The sequence below is a fragment of the Hemiscyllium ocellatum genome, chromosome 23, assembly GCF_020745735.1.
Source record: "Hemiscyllium ocellatum isolate sHemOce1 chromosome 23, sHemOce1.pat.X.cur, whole genome shotgun sequence".
NCBI lineage: Eukaryota > Metazoa > Chordata > Chondrichthyes > Orectolobiformes > Hemiscylliidae > Hemiscyllium > Hemiscyllium ocellatum.
The window spans coordinates 24,406,686-24,428,270 of record NC_083423.1 but is presented as its reverse complement, the minus strand read 5'-3'; the positions used below and the strand labels follow the sequence as shown (position 1 = coordinate 24,428,270).

Below are 21,585 nucleotides of genomic sequence, written 5' to 3'. Positions count from 1 at the left end.
TGGTATAAATTTAAGCACGGAAAACAGTACAACCACAAGATGTTTGAAGTTAACTAAAATAATCCAATTAAACCAATTAAGTTCACTTGGGGTTACATGAATAAATTTTCAACAAAAATATTACATTTTTGTTAGATATTATAAAAAAGAAATAAATCTGTGATATCACATTTCTTAACTTTGACAGTGGTTCAAAATGACAATACCTTCTTCTCTACTCTTGAACAATACATACAAGTCAATTATATCTTCTTCAGTGGAGGACTAATGCTCCTTGTGTGTCAGCTTCTATTAGTAGTAAAAAAAATGGAGAAAATTGAAAAAAGTCATGACAAGAAACATGGAGGCACAAGATAGAGGATGGAAAATTCAACGTAATAAAAAAGAATCAAAAGAACGCACATTAGCAATTCATTCCTATCTGTTACAAAGTGCATCTCATACCCTTTCTTGCAATAATTTTCCTGCAACAAGGCTGTAGAAAAACTGAACTCATCATCTTTTTTTAAAACCAGAAAACAAATCTTTGAAACTTCCATGAGAAAGTTTTGATCTACCCTTCTTTGATCACACCCACCTGAGCTGGATAAATAACCATCTCAATACTGTCAGCAATACAAACTTGAATCTCTGACTTTGTAACAGTTCACCTCCATCTCTGCAACAACCCCAATTTGTCGAAACCCTAGTCTCATTCTTGATCACCTCTAGACTTGAATGTTTTGAGCCCCTCAATCATCCTTATTCCATAAAATTCAGTGTGGATAAGATACAAGCAAGTTTAATTCGCCCACTACTTGCCTTCTTAATCGATGTTGGCTGACTAATTAAATTTATAATTTTCATTCTGCTTTATAGCTCTTCATAATATATTTTAAACTCAAGCATCAATTCATGGGATGTAGCTATCATTAATGAGGCCAATATTGATTATCTAACTCCAGTCAACTTAAAGGTGGCAATTAGCATCTGCTTTGAACTTATGACAAGGCTTCACCAAGTTGGGTCAGGAGTCCAAGTGGTGTCATGATGTCTGCTGCCACAGTAGCTGCCATACAGCAGTGTCTTATAAATGCTGTGGTTCTGCTCCAATCGGCCCCTGCTCTCATAGCCAGTGCCTCCCGTCCCCTCCACCAGTTCTTATTTTGAGCGCAGAACAATGTTTGGATCTTGAAATGGGGTCACATTGGGAAAAGGTTTGGAAAGCACAAACCAATGAAGTGCCATCTAGCTATTAAATGCAGCATTCCAGAAGGTTTGATCCAGCAATAATGAAAGAATGGTACTATATTTCCAAGTTAGAAGGATATGTGCACTGAAAAGTTATTTGTAGAGAGGGAATGTTACTATGTTATTACTGCCCTTGTCCTTTGAAATCGTGGACACCACTGGTATGGCACCTTACCAAGTTCCAAGACTTGCAACTTGTTACAGCCATGCTGCACAAATGAAGAAAGATAGTGTATGCTTAAGGGATTGAATGGTTGCTGATCAAGTATATTTTTCAAATATAGTGTCACACATGTACAATGTTATTAGAACTGTACTCGATCTGGCAAATGCAATGTATTCTGACAAGTGACCTATATGTAGGGAGAAGATTTCAGGAAAGAGGTGAATTACTCATAGCCCAAAGCACATCACCCTTTTTTTTAATCATGAAATATTTTACTATGTTTATGTTGCTGTGTTAGGGGTTATTGATTATTCATGGTCATCCCAGGATTGACTCTTCATACATAACGCAACTGAAGTCAAATTGACCTCAAGCATTCTAGAATTAAGGAGAGGCAACATACTGGGAAGGCACTAACACTCATGGCAATGTACTCAGAGTATTTTCATGCAAATGATCAAATTAAAAATTAATCTAATACATAATTTGGGAAGTTACATAGCCTCACGTTGGTTAATGAAGATCTTGCATATAGTCTCCTCTTTAAGCAGATAGTGGTTCAATTGAATAGTAGTTTCCTTCAGCCATCTAAAAACTGGCATGTTTTTCCTTTAAACAAGATACCATGTTTCAAACTTAGACAACGGCATTTACATTCATATGCAAATTAACTATGCCATCTGGTATCAGGCATCAGGGTTTGCAAATCTCTGACATGGATCAAAGAACCCAGAGTCATAGATAGTTACTCATATGTGGACAATCTGGTCAGGAATTCTTGCCCTCGTCCTGCTCCCTGTACCTATGGAGGAATGCTTCTTCTGAAAGCAGCTCTGAAGGGAAACAGAACTTGCATCATTTTTATTTTCAGAAACGAAGAGACAGCTTTATATAAATTATTTATTAGACATCACATAACAGAAACTTGAAAATTTTCCATTATTTTTCAACTGAGCTTGAAACCCTGTCTACGACAAAACATTTCTCAATCTCTACACGTGATTTCAGAAAACAAAGTCTTCAACTGTGGGGGTGGAAACTGGAGCAAAACTGTCCATCTGCCAAAACCAATCAATATAACCTAGGAGGCAAATCGCGTTGCTCAAATAGGTTCAAAATAATGTTTTCACGACAGTCCCAACCCAGTTTGTGTTTGGCTTGATCGTTTTGCTGTTGACTCCAAAAGAGAGTTTGAACCAGTTGCAAAATGGTTCAAGCAGCTTTGGAGAGGAGGGACTGCACTTATGATCTCTGCAATGAATCTCAACATTGGAAATAAGAAAAAAAAATTTTGCTGGTCAAGCAGCATTTTTTAAAAACGAAAATATCGGCAGATAGGACCTCAGCTTTGGAAGAAAAAGCAGCTCCCCAATTAAAAATGGAGTCTCGTTATGCACAATAATTCTATCATTATCAGCAAATACATTGCAACGTCTATACATTGCTTAACCAAAATCACAATCAACATTCTTTAGTAGTGACCATACTCCATTATTGCTCTTTATCCCTCCCACAGTCTTTGAAGAGGTTGACCACGTCATCCTCCTTTAAAACAAAATCTCTGTGGGCTAGCACATTTATATTTGGTCCAAACACAGTCATCCCAGTAGGATGACAGAACAGGACAGGAGGCCATTTTGCCCTTCTTGTTTGCGCTGGCTCTGAATGAGCAATTCACCGAGAGGTTCTCCTACACATTCTTGCTTTTCTGAGAATTCTCTCATGAGTGCTTTGATTGATCCTGCCTCTACTTTTGCTCTCAAAACACCATGTTTGAAATCTTGATCAGTAGCTGTGTGGTGGTAACCTGGTTAAAACTACAACACAGGACTAACAACATGATAAAATTCAGAAACTGCATGTTTTAGACTGAATGAAGCAATCAAAAACAAACTGATCAGATCAAAACTGTGATATTACTAAATCTAATCATGAATGGTGCGAATAATTAAACTAATTAGGAGCTGGTCGTTCTGAAAAAATGTAAATGAACAATGATGAGAGAGCACAGCAGAGTCAAAAGAAAAGACTGAAAACGTATGGAACCATTAATAAATGACCAACAGGTGATCACTAGCAGTTTCCTCCTGAACTCCCCTCAGGAGAGATGTTAGTCTTCAGCTAATTCAATGCACATGAAAAATGGCTAAAGCCATTGGATACATCATTCAGTCTATTGTACTGAAGACTTGTGCTCCAGAACCACTTATACTCAATCAAGCTGTTCTGTACAACTGCTACACCAGTATTCACAAGACATTATCCTTACACCTAAAATTCCCCAAAGATTATCCCTTGCCTTCTCCTCTCCTTGCTCAAACACACAGAGCCTTTGGGTGACATCAGCAGACAAGGGATCAGCAAGACACATTCACCAAAATCACATTTCTATCTTGACACTATATTTGCCCTCCCCACTATTGCATCACTACACAGAATGATTGCAGCTTTTTCAAGACTGAATAATGGATGATTTTCTCCATCAAGAATATAGTGGACAGAAGCCAGTGTGCACCCCTGACAAATTATATATCATGCCATACATTCCAACCTGGTATCCTCATTCTGTCCCCAAATGCTTTTAGGTTACATCAGACTGCTCTAATTAAACCAGGAGTTACTCCCTATTACAAACACTGCCCTGTTTCACCTTTCAGATTGTCCCCCTCCAACCCAACAAAGCCCCTCTCCTGTTGAAACTTAATCCATGTTTGGCAGTTTCAATGCTCTCTAGGCCCAACCTCTCTCTGTTCACATGGCTAGATAGTCTTGTGACACAATGGCAGTGTTCTTATCTCTAGGCCAAAAAGTCCAGGTTAAGTCCTACTTAGCTGGAGGTGTTCAATAGCATGCCCAAATAGGCTGATTAAAATCAATTTGTGGAACCTAACATCATGTCTTCAGATAATGCTACTGAAGGACAGCTCATAGATGATTACCAAGAAGATGGAAGTGATCAGGCAAGCTTGTGCTGGCAATAATGGAAGCAATTACAAAAGGCTCTCTAGCTATGAGGAGATATGAAATAATGTGACCAAGCAAAGACATGCTCATTCAGCTGGACAGTAAAAAAGGAGCACTGGAGGAAGATGTATGGTCAACCATGTCAATGCGACAGATGAGTAATGGAGTATTACAAAAATCTGGGAAACCCAAACAGACAAGTTCAAACACAGATTCAAAGAAATATGGGCATGGATTGAGGAGATGACAACATATTCATGGATTTCAAAAAAAATTATCACTGTTTCTTTTAAGGATAGAAAGGTTAAGAAGTGAGTTTTTTTTTTAAAAAGGTAGAGAAAGTAAGTCGGAATCCAGGAAGAGGGGACAGTTGAAATGATACAACATAAAAAATTTCAAGAAGGGAAGTTGACTGATTTTCTACAAATAATCAGACTCTCAAGTGTGAGGCAGGAGACAAACTAGATACTTTTGACAGCTCATGGCTCAGGTGGGAGAGAGAAATTAACAGTTATCTCAAAATTAACAGAAAACAAATCATGACCTACCTGCATTTATTGGAGACAATGGTCAGGGAAGTGGGTGGAGAGTGGTTTAAAGCAATGCCAATTAAAAAAACAAAAACAGCCTATGGGGATCTTAAAATTTTAACCTGCATTCTGTACCCAGGGCAATTAGTGATTGGTAATAAATGCTGGCCAAGCCACAACAAACCCATTGCCTGAACACGAAAAATTTGTAGCTTTGACAGATGAGAATAGCGCTCAGTGTGCACCAGATCTGGTGACAAATAGTCAAGTCAACTCTGCGCCATATACAAACTCAAGTCACAGATGGCAACCATATCTTGGTATTTCAGTGAAACGAGTGAGTATACTATTGGCTTCGCCTCTACTTAATTCAATACCACCAGCTGAATATGGTCCCTCCATTTCTTCTTTTGCATGTGAGAAATTTCACATGCTGACAAAATACTGTGAACAGAGTGAAAAAGAAAATGTGGAAACAAAATAGAGAAGTAAATGATGTTTTGCAATCTCTGTAGATATTGCTTTTTTTTTACTCCAACATATCACAAAGTTCAAGGATAAATAGCAATGAAAGCCAATGTGTCAGTGCAGAGGATACTGACACTGGAATTAGAAGGAGAAAGATGACAAGCTGTTGTAAGGCATTCACGTAATTAGACTGTAAAGTTAACACACAAATGTACAAACACAAATATATCATGGAATCAGAATTTTGAGATTTTATATTGCTCAAAAAAATTCCTGGAATGCAATGAAATGATTTTAAATTACCAAGTGAAAGATGACAGTTCAATATTTATATCACTATGAAAAGGATTGGATAATGAAGTTAAATTAGCTACTACACCCTTTCACATATTATATGTAATTAAAAACTGAAGTACTATAAAATTTCCATAATCCAAGATGCCAAGAGGGTTTAATTATTTTCAAGTATGGCACATCAGCTTACAATCAAGCCATCCCAGATATCAACTCCACTAAACTAAAATCATTTGTAATTGTTGCAATACATAGAAATAAATGCTCAAAAGAAAATTATCTGAAAAAGGAGTGTCCTATAAAGTGCACAACAACAAGTCATGGTCAAATGTGAACGGATGAACACCACCTTCTGTTTTACAACTTTAAACTACAAATTAGTTATTAGTTAGGTGATGCTGTGACTTACATATCCTTACATGCAACATAAATCCAGGTTAGCTATGTATATGGGTCAAGCATTTATGAAAGTTAAAAAATGCGATCCGCCATATACCAGATACTCTTTGCAAATTTTCTAACTGTGGGCTAAGGAATGCCTGACCAATTTTATACTTGAGTGTATCATGCACTCAAGTGATGCTTGCTAAAAAGACAAACACAGCTGTAGGGATCTTGAAATTTTAACCTGCATTCTGTTCCCAGGGCAATTACTGATTGGTAATAAATGCTAGCCAAGCCACAACAAACCCATTGCCTGAACACAAAAGGAAACTTGCAGCTTTGACAGATGAGAACAGTGCTCAGTGTGCACCTGACCTGGTGACAAATAGTCAAATCAAATCTGCGTTATATACAAACTCAAGTCACAGACAGTAATCATATCTTGACATTTCAGTGAAACAAGTTAGTATACTACTGGCTTACTACAGGAAGTTTATCTGGTGCTCCAATGGAATTCTGAAAATATAAAAGAACAGTCTGAAGAGAATGAGTTTCCACTTTCCACCAATAAAAATCCAACAAAAATTCTGCGTAATACTTTAACAACCCATTATTGCTGTTGTTACACAGACAAATTAACAGGTAGAGATCAAGTCACTACTTGTATTCAACAAGACCAGCTGATCATTATATAACATTAAATAAGCAACTGTTTTGAAAACAGATATTTTCTCAGGGTAAAAGTTGTCACATGAAAGTATTTTAAAAAGTCATCTTTTTAACTGAAGTAAACAAATTAGGCTACAGTAATTGCTTTTAAACAAAATATTCCAATTAAATTTTATAATTATAGTATAAACATTAATATACTGCTTTAAAATTCCTTCAACTCCTCACAATTGGACACTGAGGCATATTGGACTAAAGTTAGCAGTGCAAATCATTTCAAAGCATAAAATAGATTTGAACTTAAATAGTGGTTTTAATGACCACCACTATCTCAAAGCACTTCAAAGTCAAAAAATATTTTAGTCGACCAGTCACTGTTGTGAAAACTAATTTGCACATTGCAATCTTAAGACCATAAGCCTGTAAAGAAACAGAAACAAGTTTAGGCCATTTGGCCCCTTGAGCCTGCTCCACCATTCACTAGGTTTACAGCTGATCTGACATTCCTCACGTCCACTTTCCTGCCCTTTCTCTATAACCTTGATTCCTCTAATCAAGAATCTATCTTAACCTTAATTATAAACAAGGACTCTACACCCATAGTTCACTGTGGTAAGAGCTTCAAAAAGACAATCCTCTGAAAAGAAACTCCAACTCATCTCAATTTTAAATTGGCTCTCCTTTATTCTGAGACTACATCTGGTCCTTGATTCTACCAATGACAGGAACCATCCTCTCAGCATTTACTCTGTAGAGCTCCTTAAGAATCCTTATGTTTCAGCTGTTCGAGATTACCTCACATTCTTCTAAACTCCAGCAAGTGGTTTTCCAACCTCTTAAATCTTGGCTCATAAGACAATCGCTGCACACCAGAAATCATCTGAGTGATCCTTCTCTTACTTGCCTCTAATGAAAGGATATATCTTTCCTTAATTAAGGGAACAAAAACTGCTCACAATACTTCACATATGGTCTCATCAGAATCTTGCACAGTCATTTCTACTCTGATACAGAGATAGAGAGATTCTTGGTTAGTAAGGGGATCAAAGGTTACAAGGAGAAGGCAGGACAATAGGTCTTAACAGGAAAAACATATCAGCCATTATCGAATGGTGAAGCAGACCGGATGGGCTGAATGGCCTAATTCTGTTCCTATATCTTATGGTCTTACTCCAAATTCCTTGAAATAAGGGTCAATATTCCATTTGCTTTCCTGATTACCTGCTGCCCCTGTGTGCCCAAGTATTCCCCAGTGCCTTTGTGTTGCAGCTTTGTCCATTTAAATAATATATTTTTTGGTCTCCCTTCCAAAGTGAACAACTTCATATCATTTTCCATTTGCCAACATTTTGCCCACTCACTTAACTTATTGCTGTCTGCATCCCTCTCACAATCCACCCTTCCAAGTACTTTTGTGTCATATGCAAATTTGACTACTGTACATTCACTTTCTTCCTCCAAGTCATGTATATTATAAGCAGTTATAGTCCCTCATTGACCCCTGTGGAACCCCACTAGTCACTGACCGCTAACTGAAAAAGAAACCCTTATCCCCACCCACTGTTTCCTGCCCACAAGCCAATTATCTATCAATACCAGTACTTAGGTCTGTGTACCTCCAATACAGTGGGCTCTTAAGCTGATTTTTTGTGAGGTACTTTATTGAACGCCTTCTGGAGTCCAAATACAACACATCTACTCTTTCCCTCTATCCATTCTGGTTGAGACTCCCTCAAAAAAATCTAATAAATTAGTCAGACAATTTCCCTTTCATGAAGGGATGCTTACTCCGCTTGACTAGATTGCAATATTCCAAATATTCTGCTATTCCTTCTTTAATTTATTCCAATACTTTCCCAATTGTATATGTTAGGCTAAATCAGCTTTTGGTTACTCTCTTTTTGCTTCCCTTGCATCCCCTTTTGAATTGGGGCGATGCTTCTTCAGAATCCAATGACTTTTCAAAAATTACAAAAACATTGCACCCACTATCTCTAGCTATCTCTTTTAGTACCCCAAGGTGCAAGCCGTCAGGGCCAGGGGACTTACCTGCCCTTTGCCCCATTAGTTTGCTAATATTACTTCTTTAGTGATGGTACTTAATTTCTGCCCCATATTCTTTAGCATTAAATTGAATTTTCAAGATATCTTCCACCATAAAAGAGTGATGCAAAAACTTGGAGCAGGAACATTTCAATTGTAATCACGTAAACGGTTTTTTGTGACGTTGGTTGGTGCGACTAATCACTTAGAATGCGAATGCAGATTTCAATTGATTGATTAACATCTGGGATTCACATATGAATCAAAACCTACATCCCCATTCTAAATGATTAAAACTTAACAGCAATCTACATCAGTTGTGACACTTTGATCTATTACTTTAAATTGTGTCCTAAGATCCTGCCCCACTAGCTACCTGATGGAGAAGCAGTACTCCAAAAGCTTGTACTTGCAAATAAACCTGTTGGACTACAGCCTGGCGTGTGATTTTTAACTTTGTCCACCCCTGTCCAATGTGTTGCTGGTCAAAGCACAGCAGGTTAGACAGCATCTCAGGAATAGAGAATTCGACGTTTCGAGCATAAGCCCTTCATCAGGAATACAGGTATTCCTGATGAAGGGCTTATGCTCGAAACGTCGAATTCTCTATTCCTGAGATGCTGTCTAACCTGCTGTGCTTTGACCAGCAACACATTTGCAGCTGTGATCTCCAGCATCTGCAGACCTCATTTTTTACTCGAAGATCCACCCCTGTCCAACACCAGCACCTCCACATCATGGCTGTAAACAGAGACATCATAAAGCAACTTTGGACTAAAAGAAGAAATGCAAATCATTTAATGTTACCTTGGTGATGAGAAATCAAAACATGAATGGATTATTCATTCCAAATACATAACTTCAGTCAAGGTCTTAAAAGGATGCAGCGTTTTGGGAACTGGTGCGAATTATAGCTGTAGATTATGGCACAATTCTCTACAGGAGGGATTTTTCTGGGGGATAGCTCATAACTTGCTCATTTCTAAGCACTGCTCATACCTTAACATGGTTCTGGTATGGATGTCACTAAACAGTAACCACAATCTTAGTCACATATGGCCATGCCCTCCAGGAAACTGAATTCTGCATTAAAATTGTGCATTCTATTTAACCTTACTGTTAAATCATTCTGCAAAATCTAGGTTTTATACCTCCACTGTCATTGTACAGTAAATCAGACTAATGTGGAAAGTGAAGCCTTCATGCTAAGACTGGACCAGTAATCCAGATACCCAGATAAATATTCTGGGGTCATGGCCTTGAATTCAAATCATGGCAGATGGTGAAATTTGAATTTGATAAATATCTTAAATTAAATGCTCATCTAATGGGAAATGCATAACCACTGCTGACTGTTATTTAAAAACCCATCTGGTTCACAATGCCACTCCCTGACCTGATCTACATGTGAATCCAAACCCTCAGCAATGTGGTTGACTCTTAACTGCCCTCTAAGCATTTATGAATGCTGGCCTTGCTGATGACACACACCCCATGAGGGTATATTAAAAAACTTCCAACATATTCAGTAGGTAAGAATTCCCAATTCAAGTTTACAGTAGTGATTATTTACATTACAGCATAGTACCAAAGGAAGAGTGGATAGTCTGTCAGTTTCTAACATGTGGCCCGCACTCAAAATGCTGACAATCAACATGCCGTTGACACGTCTGCCATCTGCAAAATAGGGAAGGATAGGGCTGCATTTGAGATAACACACCCTTAATGTGATACACATATTTCTTCATTTCAAACTGTCCCCACCACTTCACCATTGTAAAAAGCAAAGGTTCACACAATCAAAAATCTATAAATGTATCACATATTTCTGCCCACAATTCAAATGGTTTAGTTCAAAAGTTCTATGCACAATTATCATGTATTAAGTTTCACAATTCTGACAACACTAAACATATGCTTTCTCAGCAGAAAAACTAACTCCTCAAAAACCATACTTTTCAGTTGTGAGTCATCCTATCAGTTAACTTTTGTGGCAGATTGTTCCTTCAAAAAAAAAGTGAAAAATTTGCAGACTTGTCACTGCATTGCTATTTCAAGAACAAGAACAATCAATTCTCACCTTTCTGCACTTTTAACCATATCCACCAACTTGGTTCTGCAACCCTTAAATATCTTTTTCTAACAAAATTCAATCTCAAAGTTGACGTTTTCAACAGACTTAGTGCCAACAGTTTGCAAGAAGTAGTGTTCCAGATATCTACTAAGCATTTTGCAAAAAACTAATCCCTCATCACTCCTTCACTGCGCAACTATAAATTTTAAATTTATATCCTTTTAATTTGGACAACTCTACCAGACTAAATAGTTTTTCTCCATCTACCTGATGAATTCTTTTATCCATTTCACAAACTCAATTAGATCACCTTGCAATCTTCTATTTGTGAGGGAATAGCCCAGTCTATGCAACCATCAGTTGCTATCTATCCTTCTTTGGCAGTCCCTCAAGATCAAAGATGACTTGCTTCCACTCTGCTGTTGTGGATCCTGAGGCAACTAAATAATCCAATACTGGATTTGCACATCCTACCATAGGTGAGGCATGTGGTGTTGTGGTGTTTGATGAAATGGTGAGATACTTAGATTTTCTATGCTCCTTCTGTTGTATGCTCTTGGCCTCCATTAGGCCTGTAGGAGACATGAAGTGATTGGCACCTTCACAAGTGCCGCTTCTCTAGTTTGGATAGTATGGAGCAAAAGATTCCTGTGGATTAATGGGGAAGTTACATTTTTCAGAGTGCCTTAGGTATATTCTTGAAGTACTTCCTCTGCCCTCCTATAACCACTTGCTGGAACAAACCTCTGAATACACAGCTTGCTTTGGAAGTCTTGAGTTAGGCTTGCAGATGATGTGGCTCAGCACAACAGATTAACTATAATGCACACTTTGATATTAGGGATGTTGGCCTGAGAAGGCATACGAATATCAGAGTATCTATTCCAAATTCACAGGACTTCACGGGGACATCACTGGCAGTATTCCTCTGAAGATTTGAGGTGCCTGCTTTATGATGTCGATGTCTTTGATGGGTACTGGAGGCAGGATATCATTGCAGTCTTGTAGGCTATAAACTTGGTGCCAGACTTGAGGTTTTTGTTCCTCACGTGACAAAGGCTGCACTACCACTCTGAAAGAGATGTTGATTTTATCAATGTCTGTCTTCACTGAGAAAGACATGTTAGAAATGACCCCTTTTGGTCCAGTGGCTCACTGTGGAACTTGATCGTGAATGGGGACAGTATAGTACACACAGAAGGTTGGTAGAGGACATTTACCTTCCAGATGTTCAGTCTTAGTGCCATCTCTCAAATGCCTCTGTGAATACATCAGTGGTTTTGAGCTTGACCTCTGCTTGTGAGCACATGCAAGAGTCATCTTGTACTGCACCTTGATGATAGAGGTTGGGCTGACCTAGGGTCTCAATTGGAAGCAAGCTAGCTGAATAATCTCCAGCTCGTCCCAAAAAGTAGTTCCATTCCAGCAAAGAACTTCCTGGAGACAGAGGGTCAAGGTGACAAAGATAGAAGAAAGTGTTACATAGCCATGCTGATTCCAAGGGCTCAGGAGGATATGAGGCACAGCAATCTAAGTGCAAACTTATTTCCCTTGAGACCAGTCCACAAGCAAGCAGGTCTGTGAGCCCTGAGTTTCAGGGGGTTTAGGACACCATGTGCGTGCGTTTGTTAGTCCCTACCTGTACAACAGACTATAGTCTCCAGTCTGAAACAAAAACAGCAATTGCTGGAAAATCTCAGCAGATCTGGCAGCATCTGCGGAGAAATATCAGTTAACATTTCTGTGTCTATTGGCATTTCTTCAGGACTGTTCACAGTTAATAGGTCAAAAGTTAATATTTCTCTTTGAAGGGCATTTACATGTAATAGTGATGAGCTATCCAACCTTCACAAACTACTCCTATTTTTACAAAACGTTACACCCCTGGGCCAAAAATGTCCAGACATGAACCTATTGCAGCATTGAAATTTTAATGAAAAGAAGTTTGAAAACCCGGCAGACTATAACTGCTTAGCAAGGCCAAAGAATGAGATTAATTGTCTGCTCCTCAACACAGTTTAAATGACTCTACCTTAGCTCTACTTTGTAGGGCTAATAAGAGGATGCAAAATGGAAACAGAATGATCAATATACACCTTATTCACTGCCCAATACTGCACATGAATCAGCCTTTCAAGCGATTAAAACATGAACACCAACCACATTTTGTCAACATACTGTTTTTTTAAATCCCAGACTTGCAGGTTTTTATTTTTATTTCTGCAAATTTATCATCAACAACTGAGGGAGATTGGTTTTGACTACAGGGGAAGTATAGGGTTGGAGCAAATTAAAAGGTAGGAAAACTACAGGAAATACACAATGTAATTTCAAAGTATTTCCTACGTATACCACAGACAGTTGATATCAAAATAGTCATTATTTTGTTTCTTACTGTATATAGAAAAAATGAATTTAATTAGTAAAGGGAGGTGATGACCTGGACTATCCACCCAGAGACTGAACAAGCACATCGACGTGGACCTAACATACCGGCCACTGCAGCGGACAGCTGGAACCGACAACCAGAAGGGGCAGATACAAATCACTGGAGGAAACATCACAGAAGCGCTTCACAGGAGACTCCCAAGCACTGAGGATGTCACCCAGACAGGGGACGAAACGTCTGCAACACAAATTCCCAGCTCGGTGAACAGAACCACAACAACAAGCACCCGAGCTACAAATCTTCTCACAAACTTTGAAGACTGAAGTAATGTTCTGGGGACCCAGGTTCAAATCTTGCGGTTGGTGGAATAGGTGTTCAATAAAAATCTGTAATCAAGAGTCTAATGATGACCATGAAACCATTGTCGATTGTTGGAAAATCCTATCTGATTAACTAATATCCTTTCGGGAAGAAAACTGCAAACCTTATCTGGTCTGGCCAACATGAGACTCCAGACCCACAGAAATCCAATGGACTCTTAACTATCCTATGAGCAATTAAGGATAGATAATAAATGCTGGCCTATCCATGAGTATGAATCAAAACAAAAGATAAGATGAGGAGGCCATTCAGCCCACAAGTCAGTCTGCCATTCAATAATTATGGTTGATCTGACTGTGGCCAAGATTCCATTTTCCTGCCTGCTCCTTGTAATCCTTGACTCCTGTGTAGATCAGGAATTTCAACACATCCCAGGGCCAAGTTAGACATGGCCCCAGTTTCCCTAGTTTTCTGGAGTACAGAATGCCAAAAACTATTAACACTCAGAAGAAATTCCTCATCTCATTTTTGAATGGGAGATTGCTTTTTGCAAAAGACAAAACCCGACTCCTAGTTCTACATTCCCCCCCCATCCCTCCCACGCCCAAAGAGAAATATCTGTTAAGTACCCTCAGGAAATCTTATACTTCATAAAATTACCTTGCATTCTTTTCAATTCTATTCGGAAATAAGAAAAAAGATCCAAATTGATCTTTTCCTCAGAAAGAGACCTAAGGGGCAACTTTTTCATGCAGAGGGTGGTACGTGTATGGAATTAGCTGCCAGAGAAAGTAGAGAAGGCTAGTACAATTGCAACATTTAACAGGCATCTGGATGGGTATATGAATATGAAGAGTTTGGAGGGATATGGGCCAAGTTCTGGCAAGTGGGACTAGATTAGGTTGGGATATCTGGTCAGCATGGATGAGTTGGACCGAAGGGTCTGTTTCCGTGTTGCACATCTTTATGACTCTGTGACTCTAAGACAACAACCTTATCCCAGGAATCAACTTACTGAATCTTTTCTGAACTGCTCCCAGTATAAGTACAATCCTTCTTAAGTAAGTAGACCAAAACTGCACGTAATACACATAATAAGTATGGTCTCACGAAAATCCCATTAAATATGAGCAAGTCTTCCTTGCTTTTATACCTTAACTACTTGCAATCAAAGCCAATACCTCAACTGTCTTCCTAACTACTCACTGTATCTGCAAATTAACTTTTTGTGCTTCATGAACAGGACACCCAAATCCTTCTGTATTGTAGCAATCTACAATGTCTTTTCTTCAAATAAAATCATTTTTTCTATAGTTGCACACATTTTCTCACCTCTGAACTTCTCTATCCCTTTGTAGAGTTTTGTATCCTCCTCACAATGTGCTTTCCCACCAATGTTTATATCAGCAAATGTACTAAAATCTCCAACTAAGTCATTAATATAGGTGATAAAGTAATTGAGGCATCAGGACCTGCCTCTGTGGCATTCCACTAGTTCATCTATTTTCTGTTTTCTAGTTACTGGCCAATCCTCTATCATTGCTAATATCTTCTCAAAACCAAGAGCTCTTATCTTGTCCAGTAGAACAAGTATATGGACTTAACTGAATGGCTTCTGGAAATCCAAATTAACCACCTCCAAATAGCACAATAATTTTCTTGTCACAAAACCATGATAATGCTGTCCAATTGTATTAAGATTTTCTAAATGTTCCACTATCACCTCCTCAATAAGGGCAGCACGGTGGCACGGTGATTAGCACTGCCGCCTCACAGTGCCAGGGTCCCATGTTTGATTCCAGCCTTGGGTAACTGTGCAAAGTCTACACAGGCATTCTCCCTGTGTCTGCGTGGGTTTCCTCCGGGTGCTCCGGATTCCTCCCACAGTCCAAAGATGTGCAGTTTAGGTGAATTAGCCATGCTAAATTGGCCATATTGTTAGGTGCATTAGTCAGAGGGAAGTGGGTCTGGGTGGGTTACTCTTCGGAGGGTCAGTGTGGACTTGTTGGGCCGAAGGGCCAGTTTCCACACTGTAGGAAATCTTTAAAAAAAATCTAAATAATAGATTTGAGCATTTTCTAAATACCGAATGTTAGATTAACTGGCCCACATTTTCATCCCCACTTTCTTGAACAGTTGTACTATGTTTGTAGTTTTCCAAACCACTGGAACCATTCTACAGAATCGTGAGTGTTTTGGAAGATTACAACCAATGCATCACTTATTCGTGCTGCCACTTCTTTTAAGACCCTACGTTGCAGGCAATCATGTCCAGGCGATCCAAGTGCGGAAATGGTTTATTTTCCATATTTCATTCCTATACCAAAAAAATCTTCCTCAGCTCAGCTCAGTACAAAATTAAACTTACTATATTATGCTCAAGTTGGAGATTACATGCAGAAAAACAATCACATTCAGATTGATTCAATGCAAATCAAGTATTATCAAAGCATTAATTAGACAGAGCATTGTATAATGTTGTGGCATTATTTCATAAACAGTAAAGTTAAGTGGGAACATGATCAACAGTCGGTCACATGCCAATAATAAAATGCTTAAAATAAGCTCATTGGTCTAGCAGAAAAGTATCTCAAGTATCATGACATCATGCAGGATTATAGGACTGTGATAACTCCAAAATAGCTTAAATGTCATGAACTGGCAATATAGTGCATTATTGCTTTCATAACATGGTACAACAGGAAAAACATAAAACTGCAAATTTCTACAGGTGTTGACCTCTGCATGCTGTCATGTCTAAGCATGAAGCACTTTAAAGATCTGAAAACTAGTTATTCCCTCCACTGTTATTACATCTAAACAAAGTTAGAACAAAACTAGATTTGCCAGGAATATTAATGCAGTTATCAAAACAAGAACAGATACCTGTGTGAGAAAGAAACTTGGAAAGAACTGAATCTTCGTCAAAACTTATATTATTATAGAAAGTAAACAACAAAAGTAAACATCTACCTGTATGTTTAGATATTTGAAGCAAAAAATAAGGGATAGACTACCAACTAAGTGGAAAGAAAATGTTGTTTGGAAAAAAATGGAAGGATCAGAAAACAGCAAAGTAGTTTTAGTTGCATGTGAACTAGAGAAAAAAAACCAAAACTGCTTAGTGGCAATATCATACATAACTTCTTCCAGATCTGATACATCAGGAAAACACAAGATGATGACTATGTATTTGTTAATTATATAATCAGTACACAACAAGAAGTGATTGCAGTCCTCAAGTACAGCAACTTGAATTGAGGTTAACATATCCTGCCAGCCCAACATACCAGAGATCGGGAGTCATGCATTCAGTAACTAATTCAACTCAAACATTAACAATTAAAACAAAGCAAATCAAAACAACCCAAAGGACAGAAAAAATATTGTGAAGTAACTTTGATTATCTATAAATAACACAGGAAAGAAGAATCAACACAGATTTAGAAGACCTGTTTGACCAACCCAATCAATCTCTTCGTTGGACTGTTTAGCATCCATTATCATTCCAATAACAACATAATTTGACTTCCAAAATGGCATCTGACAAAATTCAATAATGATTTGGGGTAGGGGAGCACAAGATACTCCAGTTGCTATTAATTCACAAGTTGTTTTAAATTATAATGTCTTGGATCCAGATCTATTGAAATTATTTATAGACACCATATAAAGCAAGAACTGTCAAACTGGACAATTCAGATATCTCAAAATAGAATGTGGCCAACACTCTGGCACAAGAAATTTAATGCAGACAAGAATAAGAAACTGCACACCAGATCACCAAGTTTACAACCTTTACAGTGACACAGCAGAGTCCAATGAGACAAAATTCCATGGCACACCCATCTTTTTAAGCTGAACTGATTGCTCAGTTGTCACATTTACTACGGCTACAGTCTGACTAGAGCCGTTTGTAACATAGTACATAAGAATCAAAAGAAAAGCACCTTACTTTTAATTTGATTACTAATTTTCACAATGTTTGAGTTGCAATTTTGAACGATTAGAATATGATCTCATCTTAAACAATATTTGTTTTGCATTGATTTTCATTACCTTTGTACAAAATTTAACAGCACATTTGAACAATTCTAATAGCCCAGCAGTGTGTCATTGGCATGGTGGCTGCAAAACCATTCCTTCAGATGAAAAATAAGTAAAACACACACTCTGTGGAATGGTGGTGAAATAGCAATGGATAAAGAAAAATCTTACAAGACCGGACACTGAATCAAAGCAATATAAAAGCAGCAAAATTAAAACAATGAAATGCTGCAGAATTAGCAAAAAGAGCAGAGTACCATTCAAGCACTGCAGACAGCACAAAATTTAATCATAAGGGAAAAACCTGGAGAACTAGAAAAAAAGCAATCTTTCAACTGAGCAAATTAAGATGTAAGAGTTAGGTTGATAAATTGCAACAGATAAATCTGGATTGTTCTAAATTAACTTGCAAAATTACAATCAGGTTAACACAGTTTAATCTGAAAAATAAAAATAACTTGGATGCCATATAGGATTAATTCTTTTTCATAGACAGAATGTCCCATGGATTGGACTTCAAGATAAAGTGGTATGGGTGTGTGGGTGGGGGGTGGCTAAAAAATGTACACCATCTCTTTCTCTTGGGCAATTACCCATGAACAATAAATGCTGCACTTGCCAATAGTGTTCACTTCCCATAAACAAGTAAAACAACCTTTGAATCCTTTGAAGGACAACTGGATGCTGTGGGGGAGGAAAAAATGGATGGCTTAAGCTCTCTGTCATCCATCAGAATGTCTATCCAACTATCCACAAAGACTTGCTCTGTGTAAAGTATCTTGTGATCTCTTCACTGGTTGGCCTCAGGAACGTACTGGCAGATAGTGGTCACCGTTCCTTCAGTGTCACTAGTTAAAAATCATAGAACTCCTTCTCAAACTACGTTGTGGATGCATTGCAATTGTTCATGAATGCAGCTCACTGCCATCTTCTCAACGGCAACTAGCGATGGACAATAAATGCTGGTCCAGCTGGCAATACTCACATTCCATTAATGAATAAGTTTGAAAACATGTTTCCGAATCTACTACCCAAACATGGCAGTTTGAAAATTGAAGAGCTTCGACAGGAACACTTTAAAACAGTCAGACCTAAAAACAGTGCAACATTAGGCATCACACCTATGCTTAAATGCAATTCTAATTGTTTATGGATTAAGATGTGCATGCAAGGTGAGTAAAGACTCACCTTTAAGTCACAAAATTAAACTTACGGTCCATGGTGAAAGGAGGAACAAAAGAGCCACAACTTATCAGATCTTTTATTCCATATTGAACAACCTCAGATGTCACTTAAGAGGTTGGGACAGGTAAACAAATCCCAAGCTCTTGTTAGCTATAGACTCAGGTGTTAAGCTGTCACAGAAGGGTTGCTTGGAATAATTTTCCAGCAGGATTTATCATTCTCTCCCTGCAGAGATATGTCTGGCCTTTACTTGATACAACTTCCTAGAATACACAGAATTAGAAATACAGTTCAAGAGAAAGAGAGAAACAAATCAGCAGCCTGTACAGTTCTGTGGAACATTCATGAATGTGTCTCCACATTCTGTATTCATTGATACTAGTCTAGAAAGTAGTCTTTTACTCAGATCATTAGCCTGGACATATTCAGCTAAATGCTAATTCACTTCTGAATCATTTATGCTGAGCAAAGAATTTCACAATAATCAAGAACCAAGCAACTTTCAAACTGGTAATCCTCTTGCGCAAAGTGTCAAAACTCTGCTTAGAAATGGCAGCAAATACATTACAGAGCTAACATTAAAGAGCTGAACATTTTTCAGGGCCCACTTAAATCAGGAGGCTACAGTGAAACACTTATTTTTCCTCAAAAATAAAATGCCAACTGAAACTCAACACGAAACCTGAAACTGCTCAACAGTTATCAGATGCTTCTTTAAAATACATGTCCATCCCAGCACCAGACAGCGTCAAACCAGAGTCTCGAAATGCAGCCAGCAGTGCAGTGAGCTTCCCTTCACGAAAACTTACAGCAAGGACTATTAATCTGCAAAAGCTACATCGGGACGAGTTAGATAAGATTTATTTAAAGTCTAAATATTAACCAATACTCGTGAATTGTGTGTTTCCCGATCCCACAAAAAAAAGATGGAATTTGACCAAAATTCACGAGTTGGTCTCGTTGACACTTATGTGCTTACCTTATAGCGCCACTTGTGCCGGCAAAACAAAGATTCCTACTGAAAAACAGGCTCGGTTGTTTTTCAACAATAAAAGAACAGGTTCCGTGCAACCATAGAATTACTTCAAAAAGATCACCCACGATACAGTTCTCCCAGAGGGTTAACATCACACAAGCTCGCTACTTAAAGTTGGGAGGAATTTGTCAGCGTTTACATTTTGATGATGGCTCTTAAATTCTCAGACGACAAAAACCCTCTGAGATGAGTGAAATCGCTAGCCACGCCCAACAAATGAATACCTCGCGTTGAAATATCGAGTGCCAAGAAGGGAAGGATAGAAACTTCTTTTTTTCTCTCTCTCCAAAATGAACCAACCGTTCTGTATAAATCTAACGTTGGAGATACAGACACTGGGAGGAAAGGAACCCATTAAAAAGTGGGGCACGGAGCTGAGACTGGCGACCAGTAAATGGTTAAATGGGAGCCTTACGTCAGCCAGAAACTTGGGATCGAGGGGTCCAGATCTCGACAACCCCCTTTAGACATCAGTCAACCAGCATTCATGCCTTCCAATTGCTCTGCGTTATTATTATTTTCTAGATTACACAAAGAGAGAGCGAGGGTCGCGTCAACAATAGGAATTAGTCAATGCCCTCTTCTAGGGCTGGGCTCGGAGCTGAGTTAATCTTCAAGCTCCTTTTCCATAAGGAAACCAGCCTCTGATTAAAAATAAATATACATTTACTGACCGAGAACAATCAGGGAGAGATTTCTGAGCCCTGCACCGCTCCAAGACAACGTAACCAAGGTGTAGGCGACCCAGAAGTTGGGGGGCTTTGGAAGTTGAAAGCAGAAAGGGCGATCGCCGCGCGCATTCCCCTCAATTCATTTAACTTTTTAGCTCCGTTCCTCCCCTTTTTTCTGAATGTTCACTGAAACGAACCTGGGATGAAAAGACTAAAGGGGGCACAGGAAAATAACAAAAAAAGCGACATTGGTCTGAAGGCAAATGTTCCTTACCTTTATTTTGGGGGGTGTTGTTCAATCTGGGACTCTCAGGACCCTGAATGATTCCGATTACCTTAAACTGGGTTTTAATCCAAAAGAGAGCGTTAAAAAAAAGGGAGGACTCACCTGTGGGCGATGCACACATCCGCTCTGAGTAACAACGACACGAGGAACAGGAAATGGAATCGGCTGATTCCTTCTGAATTGTGAGGAGGAGAAAAAGCTCGCAAACGATGGCCCCCTCCGGTGAAGTTGTGTCTGAGTAGCTCACCGAGCCCGCTGTGATTGAACTGCAGATGCGAGCAGCCTGACAGCACCGACCCACCGACCGACACCGCTCGGAGCGTCTGGGGTTGGGTTGGGAGGGGGAGGTGAGGAATGAAAGAGGAGGAGAAAATGCCGCCCTAGCTGTGGGAATTCTCCCGCACACATAACGTCAAAATCATCATCAGGAACCAGCACAACTTCTCAGAGAACGTTTCATTTTACAGCAGTTTTGGCTTTCTCCTTATTGTGACAAATTCGGATTGAATTACAATCCACACACATACACTCCAACTGGGCTTCTGTTTGTTTGTTTTAAAACCAATCGTTTTGCTGTTGCCGGATTCTCTGCATATTGATTTGGGTCTTTTTTTTAAAGAAAATGTGTTTTCTGCTTTGGGAGGTTGGACGAACATGAGTTGCGTCTCGATCCTGTTTTTTTTGCCAAGCTGCTGTCGGCCTGAGTTTTTCGGATAGTTTAGGAATATTTGAAAGTTGGAACTTCGCTGCTGAAAGTGGTTCAGCAAATCGTCAGAATTTCAAGGCCTGGAAATGTGAGGCAATAGAACCTAACAAGTGTCCCTGCCT

At 38.8% G+C, this 21,585-nt stretch overlaps 1 protein-coding gene across 3 annotated transcripts in view; it reads right to left on the bottom strand.

Moving 5' to 3' along the window:
- Positions 1 to 21,094, bottom strand: part of LOC132826702 (plexin-B2-like) — a 265,158-nt gene extending 244,064 nt beyond the window's left edge. Inside the window, exon 1 of one of the 3 annotated variants that reach the window (XM_060842787.1) lies at positions 20,860 to 21,094. The gene's annotated coding sequence lies outside the window, so the exon portion shown is untranslated. Of the gene's footprint in view, positions 1 to 20,745; positions 20,819 to 20,859 lie in introns of those variants that run through there. The other 2 variants (XM_060842789.1, XM_060842788.1) reach the window with 2 other exon arrangements.
- Between the last annotated feature and the right edge of the window lie 491 nt (positions 21,095 to 21,585).